Source organism: Sorex araneus, chromosome 5, assembly GCF_027595985.1.
Source record: "Sorex araneus isolate mSorAra2 chromosome 5, mSorAra2.pri, whole genome shotgun sequence".
Classification (NCBI taxonomy): Eukaryota; Metazoa; Chordata; class Mammalia; order Eulipotyphla; family Soricidae; genus Sorex; species Sorex araneus.
This window is the reverse complement of record NC_073306.1, coordinates 179,762,132-179,773,242: the sequence shown is the minus strand read 5'-3', so window position 1 is coordinate 179,773,242 and position 11,111 is coordinate 179,762,132.

Below are 11,111 nucleotides of genomic sequence, written 5' to 3'. Positions count from 1 at the left end.
CCCCCCACACACTCCTAAAAGGATAGTAAACTAAATGGAAAGGAAGAACATTCCAGGTGCTGGGAAGAGCCCTTGCAGCAGCCTGGTTATTTTTTTTTCTTTTGCTTTTTGGGTCACTCGGTGATGCTCAGGGGTTACTCCTGGCTCTGCACTCAGGAATCACTCCTGGCGGTGCTCAGGGGACCATATGGGATGCTGGGAATCAAACCCGGGTCAGCCTTGTGCAAGGCAAATGCCCTACCCGCTGTGCTATTGCTCCAGCCTTAGCAGTCTGGTTATTTTTAAGTGGTGGTGCCGAAGCCTTAGCACATGGAAAGGCCCCATATCATCACCAGCACCAATGTTTTCTCTGTGTTTCACTGAGACGTTGAACAGGAGGCAGTGGACACATGCATTGGGTCCTCCTCTGTCACCGCCTCTCAGACAGCTGCCTTCAAGCTACTGGCTGGCTTGATGTCAGCTCATGGGATGGGCTGCGTTTTCAGTTTGGGAGAATTCTTCATATGGTTCTCCAGAGAGGCTGAGACACTTTACCTTCCCACCTTTGGTTCTAGGTCCTTGCACCCTGCCAGCTCAGGATGTTTCCAGCCTCTAAGGAAGGTCCATCTCAGGGGAGTGAAGTGATCGGATGATGGCTTAAGCTTTTCATTACCACAAAATAGCCACACGAAGGCCACGCTCTCCTGGGGGCACTGCCTGGATCGCTCAGAACTCTACTTCTCTTATAGTCTGTTGTTGAGAACTTCACCCCATGATCACGTCCAGCGCCAAAGAGGCTGGGAAATGTAATCTTTTGTTCTGGGTGTCCAGGTGGCCAATGAAATTGTGTTTTTCTTTTCCAAGCCTAGTTACGGAAATTGTGGTTCGCAATCTCAGATGGATAATTGTTAAAAATGTTATTTTAACATAAATTTATGATTTATAATTAGTGCTTCTAAATATCTATCTTATGTACCTGGCTGGGATCACATAAAAATTTCTCAGTTGGAAGGGCCAGAGAGATAATACAGCAGGTTAAGCATTTGCCTTGCATGCAGCTGACCCAGGTTTGATCCCTGGCACCCCATTATGATCCCATGAGCACTGTGAGGAGTGATCCTGAGCACAGAGCCAGGAGTCAGTCCTGACTACCGCTGGGTGTGGCCCCAGAACAAAGACTGATTTCTCAGTTAGAAAGGAATCATGAGTGAAAAAAAGTTTAAGAAGCCCTGTTATAGAGGATGGGGTGATGGAGAGGAAAGAGCTAGCAGGTGCAGTCACAATTCACCCGGAAACCTACTGATAGAGCACTCAAGATCACTAACGAATGATTCTGTACACAGGAGTGGGGTCAAGGTTACTCCTGTGTTAACATGTGCTCTGGTATTCTAGAGTCTCAAGAGTGATCTTTACCTTCGGAGAACAGAGCTGAATACACAGTCTTATCAGTGTGAATCACTGCAGATAATAGCGGGGACACATTAGAGTTCTTTTCAACATTTGTGATTTTGTCACATCTGAATAGATTAATGAAATACATTTATCTTCATAACAATCATCTCGCCTCTTATCAAGGGAAATGGGGTAAGAAATCCGACACCAAATGAGCCCTCAAGTGCTTATTAGCTTTCACACATCTGAGATGACTCAGGGCCTATTCTCAGCAGGAACCACTTGTGGTAGAATCACCTGGAAGCTTGTTAACCAAACAAAAGTCTAGACCCACTTGGAATCAATAGGATGAAAGGGAGGAGGTGTGTTCTTCCTGCCAAGTGTATGTGTTCTTGAGGTGCTCTCATCCTAGGAAAAACACAGGAACAACTGAGGAGGACAGAGGCGCTTTCTTGGCAATGAAACAACTCGGCTTGGGAAGGAAGTCCACCAGCCCAGGCTGGAGATCAGCTTCGGAGACGGAATTTGGGAGCTGGCGGGGGCGTGGGGGTGGGGGGGTGTCGGTTTTATGCCTAGCAGTACTAGAGCAACAGCCAGCTTTTACGTATTGTGGTACTTGTTTATTTCCCCCAGAAACCCATACATATTCATGATGGAGACTTGTGTACACAAAATGAGGAACACTGAACATAGATCACGTGTACAGAAAACAGCGGAGAAGCATCACGGAAGGTGTGTTTTAGTGTGGGAGTGAAGAGCCAGGAGGCTAAAGGTGGAAATGGATTCTACTTCACAGCCTTCAGTGGCCAGTACTGTCCAGCCAGGGACCAGGAGTCCTTTTCAGAGAAAAAATATTGGCAAGTTTCCAGCCTGGCCCCAGTCAGAACCAATAGAATGCAAATGGGGCAGCTTCTCCCAGAGAGGTTGTCAGGGTCTGCGAACTACAGGTTTTATTTCAGCTTTTCCTAACACCAAAGAGTCTTTTTTTTTCTTTTTTTCTCTTTTTTCTTTTTGGGTCACACCCAGCGATAAACAGGGGTCACTCCTGGCTCTGCACTCAAGAATTACCCCTGGCGGTGCTCAGGGGACCATATGGGATGCTGGGAATCGAACTTTGCAAGGCAAACGCCCTACCCACTGTGCTATCACTCCAGCCCCCCAAAGAGTCTTTCTAAATGTTTAAGGGGGAAGGAAAATGGGCAACTTTACAAAAAGCTTTGATAGTGCTGAATAAAGGTCAGGAGAAGAGTCTTCCCACATCTCCTGAGGGATGACTTTGGCCAGTTCATCTCCACGAACTCTCTCAGCCCCAGCCAGCCCCGTGCTTGACCAGGGAAATCTTAATGGGCTTGGCCGTCCATTCCCCACAAGAGAGTGATGCTGAAGCGCTGTGGCCTGTGCTGCTCTCCTCTGCAGCCTGTGATTCCAGCAGAAAATCACATGCAAGTCTGAGAAAGGGTAAATATGCTGAATAACCTCATCAACTGCCCTCTCCACCTGTCTTTATTGCTAAGGCTTCACCAAGTATTATATATAAGGTTAAGTTTGTAAACTGTAAGACTTGTGTTTGGCTTTCGGACATATAACCTACTGATATATTAAGGGATGATTGATTCTCCCCAGCAAGCAGAAAATTTCACATCACTGATGCAGTGGGGTCCACGACTCTGAGCACTAAGAGGAATTGAGCTTCTATTCCATGCACCAGGCTCACTGCACGCTTCCAGTATTCACAGGCTGCCGGACCTAGCTGATAGTGATGCCTCACTTGATTCTCATTTTCCAGAGTGATTTGACATGTTTAGGGCCACAGCAAGAGTACAGGGGTAACCACTTGCTTTGCATGTGGAAACCTGGGTGCAATCCTTGGAACCACATATGATCCCCTGAGCCCTGTCAGGAGTGCTCCCTGAGCATAGAGACAGGAGTGAAATAACGTGATGAAGATGAAGGAGAAGGTGAAGGCAAAGAAGAAGGAGAAGGTGGAGGCAGTGGAGAAAGAGAGGAAGAAAGAGATGGAGAAAGAGAAGAAGAAAAAGAGGATGAATAGAAGGAGGAGAAGGAGGAGGGGGATTAGGAGGGTGAGCAAATGAAACTTGTTCAACTGATCCAAGAAGATTTGCATCTGATCATCATTTTCACATTTTTAAATCATTTTTTATTATAGTCACATTACATGATAACATTCCCATCAGTAGTAACTTGAGGGCACCTTCCAAATGCATACATTTGTTTATAAATCAGTGCATTAGCACTGGTTTGCTTTTCAAATGTTGGGGGTATCCGAGTCACTTGGAGAGATTATTCAAGCACCTAGAGCCATGTTTCTGCACAATACTAATAATTCTGACTCCTTTGTGGGCAATATTGACAGTCACACAACACTGCAACTTCCCAGGGGCTGATAGTAGCCTCCTACCTAGGTCAGCCATGAGCAAGGAACATGCCTGCCTGCTGTGCTATCACTCCAGCTCCTGGGGGGATGCTTCCTGTCTATCCTCTTTAAAAAGGTAGATTTCTGTGAATAATTATTTTTTCCTGAAAAGTGGGAAGCAAAATATGTCTGGGAACCTGTACAGAATGTCAAAGACTCAGCAAGTTTGGAGAGAGAACCCAAGAATTTGCTTTTATAACAGGTTCTCAGGTGACATTGATGCCTCTCTGAGAGCCTTTTATCTCAATATCGTTTAGAAACAGTAATTCCCCAAACTAGACATTTTATTTTATTTTGTTTTTTGAGCCACACCCAGAGATGCACAGAGGATACTCCTGGCTCTGCACCTAGGAATCACCCCTGGCAGGCTCAGGGGACCATATGGGGTGCCAAGGATCAAACCTGTGTCAGGCGTGCGCAGGGTAAGCTCCCTAGCTGCTGTGCTACACTCTGCCCCCAAACTGGACATTTTAGAAGCAAGTATTAGGCTGGGGAGATAACTCAGCAGTCAGGGGCACATGCCTGGCATGCACAAGGTTCTGAGTTCCCTCCCCAGCACCTCATGGCACCCGACTACCACCAGAAGCCACCCCCAGCCCCCGCCCCTGCACTACTGGGCCAGATTACCACCAGGTCATGTGATCATGCACAGAAACATCTAGCCAGGTTGGAGGCTCCCCAGATCCCTCCAAGCACTGCTGGAAAAAAAACAAATTAGAATAAAATGGAGCAAACCACTAAAATAGTATGAAATCAAAGTGTGATTGCTTTTTTCCCCTCCAGTTGACTGTGATATACATCCCATTTGGATTCCACTGCACTAGCCGAAGCCCACTGGCATTCCTTGCCAAAGAGGAAAGCCAGGCAGCACATCATAAATCAAAAACAATTCCCAAACCTCAGACATTGCACATCAAGAAAATAATAAGGGCTCCATCAGGTGGGCACGGCTCACGGTCACATTATGGTCCCCCCCCTAGCGCTCGAGCGCTCTGCCTTTCATTTCCAGCTAACGATGCTCCTCTCAGCTTTCCTCAGCCCTAATTTTTTTTTCCCTTTGTGATAACAGCTACCATCGCTTTTAGGTAATGCAATCCAGCACTCCTGTTGTTCCTTTTATGGAAATTCAAGCTATTGGTAGTGCATGAGGTACTTGATACCCACAAAGCTAAAATGCTCCCAACGACCGAGGCTTTGATGGTGCTTTAATTTTGCTGCTGCTGTGAAGTTCTGGCTCTGCATTGCAACTGTGTGGCCCAACCTGGCCACATTCAGAAGCACCCAGGAGGGAGGTTCCCCTGCTCACAGAGGATGTAGATTTCCAAGGTGCTGCTATCAATTTTCCCAGTGCTGTTGCTATTGGGTGAAAAATGAGGTTAGATTTCAATGCAGTAAATAAAACAAATCCCAGTATTGCACTTTGAAAGAGGAGAGACACGCATTCGCCAAGACTTAGAATGTAAATTTAATTCAAAGAGGTACCATGAGAAAAAGTAGACAGGCCAGAGAGATAGTACAGGGATAAGGTGCTTGCCTTGCACTCAGCCGACCTGACTTGATCCCGGGTACCACATATGACTCCCCAAGCACCACCAGGAGTGATTCCTGAGCACAGCTGGATTGGCCCAAAAACAAACCAAAAAAGCAGAATGTAGAAACAATAAGCTATTGTGCCAATAGAATCATGCTATACAAATATGAATGTGATTTTATGTAACAGAGCTACAGGCTCCATTATAATGGGAGGAAAGGAAAGGGTGAGAATAGCTAGTATTTCTGTGGAAGGGAGACTTCCTCTTTGCAACTGTTGAGATAAAGGCAAGTGGGTGCAGAGCTTCTTAGTAAGACGGGCTACATTCTGCCAGCCACAGCCCCACTATTTTCTGCCACAAATTGAAGAGAGCAAATGTGTCCTGGGAGGGGCTTTTCTAAAAACCATTTGTACCTCACGGATATCAGCTAGGAATCAGGCTCTTGCTCTTGTAGGATAATGTCTCCAGTCACTGTCAGTATCTGCAGGGTGTATTGAAACTGGTCAATGGAACAGTTTCTCTTATTTCTTTGCCCTTCCGCTATTATGTCTTCACTATTCACCCACCTCTACTCACCCCAAATAAAGGGTTCTTCTCTGGGATAAGCCCCTTGCTTGCTCAAAGCTCAGCATGCACTCAGCAGCAGACAGCGTACATATAGCATACATATTGGGTGTTGCAGGGACTCAGTTCTTGTGAAAAGTTTTCTGTCCTTTCCCTCTGGATCCATCCTGATCCCTGTCTCAGGAAGGGAGGCAGGTGGAGAGAGAGGCCCTGGGGAATCTGCACCATCAGAAGCACAAACTCATGAGGACCCTCTGTGGGTTGCTGCTCACATACCCTGCTTGGGCCCAATAACTCAAAAGGAGGGGAGCAAAAGAACAACAATATTAGCAAATGATGAACTTCAGGAAGCATTGATTTGAGTCCAATAAGGTCTCCAGCGATACTTGCACACAGATGTGTGTACATACGCACATGTGCATATGTATACACAGATGTATATAATGTACACATACATATATGCATGTACGTGTCTATATGCACACATGAATACAATATATGTACACATGTAAACATGTATCTCCCATTCTGGGGTGGTGTTCCACCTCCCCCACCTACAAGATGCCCCATGCTGGGCAAGTAAATTCATTTGCCTGAGTATTTGGAAAACTCAAATATGGCCTGAAGAAATTGAGCTGTGATCAAATAAAGAAGGCCCTGCTCTGTGTGATTCCAGTCTGGTAGATAAGTGGAATACTGCCTCCCTGCCCTGGATTTGGCAACTACTTGGGTGACCAAGATATAACAGAAGTGTCATTGTTCCAATTTCTCAGCATAGACTTGACCCTTCTGGAAGCTCCATGTTCCACATCCTGTAATACTTAGTCTGGGAGTCATGCGCAATATAGAAAGTCCAACTACAGGGACTTTCCTGGGCAGTAATGCAGGAGGTAGAATACATGCTTTGCATGTGGTGGACCCAGGTTGGACTCCTAGCATGGCACGGTCCTTTGAGCATCATTGCATGTGACCGTCTCCCCTACACCACCCTCCCACCGCACCAAATTCCAACTACCTAACATGAAGAAAACAGCTAAAAGCTTCAGCCAACCTACTCTTGGAGGCATCTGCAAGGTACAGTCACTCAAAGTCCAGCCTGGTCACCACAACAGGCCAGCAAGTGACCCTGATCGATGCCATATGGAGGAGAAAGGTCACATAGCCAAATTCTGCCCACATTTTTAGCTTACAAATAATCATGTAATCGGAATTATATTATATTCAATAATAGAGCAGTGGCTAAAAAGATGTACGAGGATGAAAAATAAATTCCAGGTGGAAAAAGACACACGGACCCCAAACCATATGTTTTGTCAATATCCTATAAGGGAACAATATAGTCTTAACACAAAACTGAAAAATATTCATAGGACTAGGAGTACAATTTTTGCAGGTGGGAAGCCCAGTTGAATTTGTGACACTGCTTGATCTTCTAAGTATCAAGCTAGGAGTAGCCCCTGAGGACTGCTGGATATGGTTCTCACAGCTGGGGGAAATAAGGAATTTTCAAACATTAATTTAGTTAATTTATGTGATGTTTTCCATCACTGCTAAGTGATGGAAAGTTAATCACCACTAACTGCATGGTGGGTCCAAGCTGGGGTGTCATCTTGTGTTTGAGTTGTGTGCAAGGCAGACTGACATATTTCAACTCAGAACACTGAAAATTTTTGTTTGCTTTTATATTTGTTTTGGAAGCCAAACCTGGCAGTGTTTGGGGACTAATGCAGCTCTGTGCTCAGGGATAAGTTTTTGTGGTGCTCAGGGGACCATGTGGAGCCAGAAATTGAACCCATACCTCCCACATAGCCCCTTGAGTTTTCTCACTGGATCCCAGAACATCAGTTTTTATGATGTGTATGTTGGGACTCTATATCAGGACTTCATAGCAGACCAGGTTTCATAAGAGAGACTCTCCTGTGGAAGGTGGAACACTGGGGCCAGGGAAAAGAAAATTTTATTCTTGTTCTACCTTTTCTATTATTTAGCAATGCCCTTGTGTAAGTCAGAGTGCCTCTCAATTCATTTTCTTGACTGCAAAACAAGTGAATTGATTTATGTGGTCTCTAAGTTCCTCTCCATCTGTGCAATTCTGGGGTTCTGAAGTGGCCATATTATTTGATTATGATTTTCCTTGTATGTCAAAAAAATAAGTGCAAGAAAAAATGATAACTTATTAAAGTTACCTAATTTGTGTTGTTTGCTTTATCAATCAGTGTTTAACTAGGTGATTCCCATTCTGGAAACCTCTTTCATGTCTTTACTCTGAAATAATTAACTGTGTTACTATTCTGGTTAGCTGCTCCAATCATAACTCGGTTCATGATAGCTTTTTTAGAGCTTCTTGATAAAGATTCAGGAAACCTCATTGATAGAGAAAAGGAGAAAGAGATTATATCACTAGCATATAGGGGGCATATGGTTAAAAGAATCAGATGCTTCCTAAGTGCATGGATAACGTCAGCAATCCAGTGGGAAGCTAAGCTGCCTTCCAGATACATGGGGGTCAGATGCATTTGGGTTGTTTTGAAGGGTGTTTCGTGGGCACACCGGTGACTCTTGGGGTTATTGCTGGCTATTAGTGATTCCTAGTGCTCCTCAGGAGATTATTTTCATCCTAGAATTTGAACTTAGGTCAGCTGCATGCAAGGCCTTACCTGCTGTATAGTCTCTCCAGCCTTCTTCATTTAGAAAACATAAACTAAACCCACCACCACTGTCTCCACAGCACACTAGGGAAACATTTCTCCTCTTATCTCTTTCATGCTCCTGGACTCACCTGATTAAAGAGTGTACTGGGATTTGAAAAACAAAGGGAAGACAGGAAGCAAGTGAACAGATGTCTTGAATTGCCAGATTCCACTTAGGAGAAAACTTGCTGGAAAGAAGTAGGGAAGAAAGGAGATCCTGATCTTCAGGAGGAGGGCCTCAAGTGCATCGTTTCAAAGTCAAGGGCGCTTTTATTTGGATGCTTTCATTTCCCTCCTAAGGCTCGGCTTCCCTTAAGCCCCCCCACCCCCACACACACACACTTCAGATTGAAAGTCACGAAGTTATGAGAACTGCCAGCTTTAGTGCAGCTACTATATCATATTATAGCAGTTTATAACAACATAGGCTGGGAGGCTGAAATGACCCCTTCTCACGATTCTGGAGGATGTAAGTTCAAGGTGATGTTTCTGGCAAATTTGGCATCTGGTGAGGCTCTCTTTTGGGGTCTGCAAATGAGACATCCTCTACCTCTCATGGTAGAGAGGACACACACACACACACACACACACACACACACACACACACACAAACTCTCACATCCCTTATAAGAAGGACACTAGTAACAAAATAGGAGACTCACATCCAAGAATAATAGAAATAAGGACCAGGAGGTTTGCCCCGTGATTTGGCAGCCGGCCTCACCTGCTGGGGGAAGACAGCTCAGATAGAGAAGGCAACACCAAGTAAAGGGTGTTTGGAGGGCTCGCTTGGGTTGGGAGATGCGTGCCTAATGTAGGCTATAGATTGAACACAATGGCCACTCAATGCCTCTATTGCAAACCACAGCATCCAAAAGGAGAGACAGAACAAAAGGGAATGACCTGCCACAGAAGGGGTGGGGGGGAGAGGAGGGAGGAGGGGCTGGAGTGGTGGTGGGAGGGATACTGGGATCATTTGTGGTGGAGAATGGGCACTGGTGGAGGGATAGGTACTCGATTATTGTATGACTGACACACAAACACAAAGGTTTGTAAGTATGTAACTGTACCTCATGGTGATTCACTATTAAAGAAATAAATAAAATTTAAAAAAGAATTAAAGTAGAATACTTCGTAATTATTAAAGGTCATGAACAAAAAAAAAAGGAGGGGGGCACTAATGTCACGGGGGGGGGGGGCTTCACACTTAGGACGTAATTATGTCCAGGTCGTTCCACCTGCTCACACCCTGTCAATGAGAGGTTAGAATTTAAACATATAAATGTAGACAGACACAAATTTTCGGTGCTCAATACCATTCCCCTTTAAGGGAATACTCAAGGTGATAAAAAGCATTTTAGAATTTAAAAGGAATCTGGGAAATTTTAAAATAAAAACGATATCAAACATATCGCTCATAGCTAATCTTTCTTTTTTTTTTTCTAAGTGCTGAGGGGGGGATGCTCCCAGTGGTGCTGTAGCGGGGGCCTCAGCACTACTAACGTTACATCCTTACATCCAAGTATGTTCTGGGGACCATGAGGTCCTAGGGATCAAATCAAGGGGCCTGGCACATGCAAGCGATGTGCTCCAACACTTGAGCCACACACCCCGTTTCGAATAGCCATTTCTTGTGTTTGCTCGTCACAAGCTCGGTGGTATTCAGGGGCTACTCCTGGAGTTCTCGGGGGACCATGGGATAGGATGCAGGAGCTGAACCCAGGCCCCCTGAATGCAAAGCATTGCTCAGTCCATTGAGCTTTCTCTCCAGCCCCCACTAGCTAATTTCACCCGCTGATATCGATAAACAATGATGTACAATACAGCTTAGGACGATTCCATACATACATTATCCCAAGACACACCCACCACCAGAGTGCCCAGTAGCTAAATTTTTTTTTTTTTTGCTTTTTGGGTCACACCCAGCGATCCTCAGGGGTTACTCCTGGTTCTGCACTCAGGAATTACCCTTGGCGGTGTTCAGGGGACCATATGGGATGCTGGGAATCGAACTTGGGTCGGCCACGTGCAAGGCAAACGCCCTACCCACTGTGCTATCGCTCCAGCCCCAGTAGCTAAATTTTTTAAGAGGGAAAAATTTCTAAGTGGAAAATTGCCAGAAATGTTAGAAAATACTTACAGAGACATTGCTAGAAAGTTTCTGTTGTGACAAGTAACAACAGAGAAATGTTTTCTATAGTGGTTTAGGAGCTGGGGAGCAGGACAAGTATGAAGAACCTGTAGCCTTCCTTTTTTTTTTTACAAAGTAACCTGGAGCTGAAGCAGAGTTGGATCCCCAGAACTCCCCAATTATAGATCCAACTATAGAATATGAACCCTGGCATTTTCATTATTTTAAAAAATCCATAAAATTATTTTCCATTAAAAAAAAAAAACACCCAGATCCAAGTTGAAGAGAGCACAAGAGTTGAGGGGCTTACCTTGCACGCAGCCGTGCCTATTTATTTTTTCCCCCTCCCACTTTATTTAAACACAGTGGTTTACGAAGTTGTTTATGAT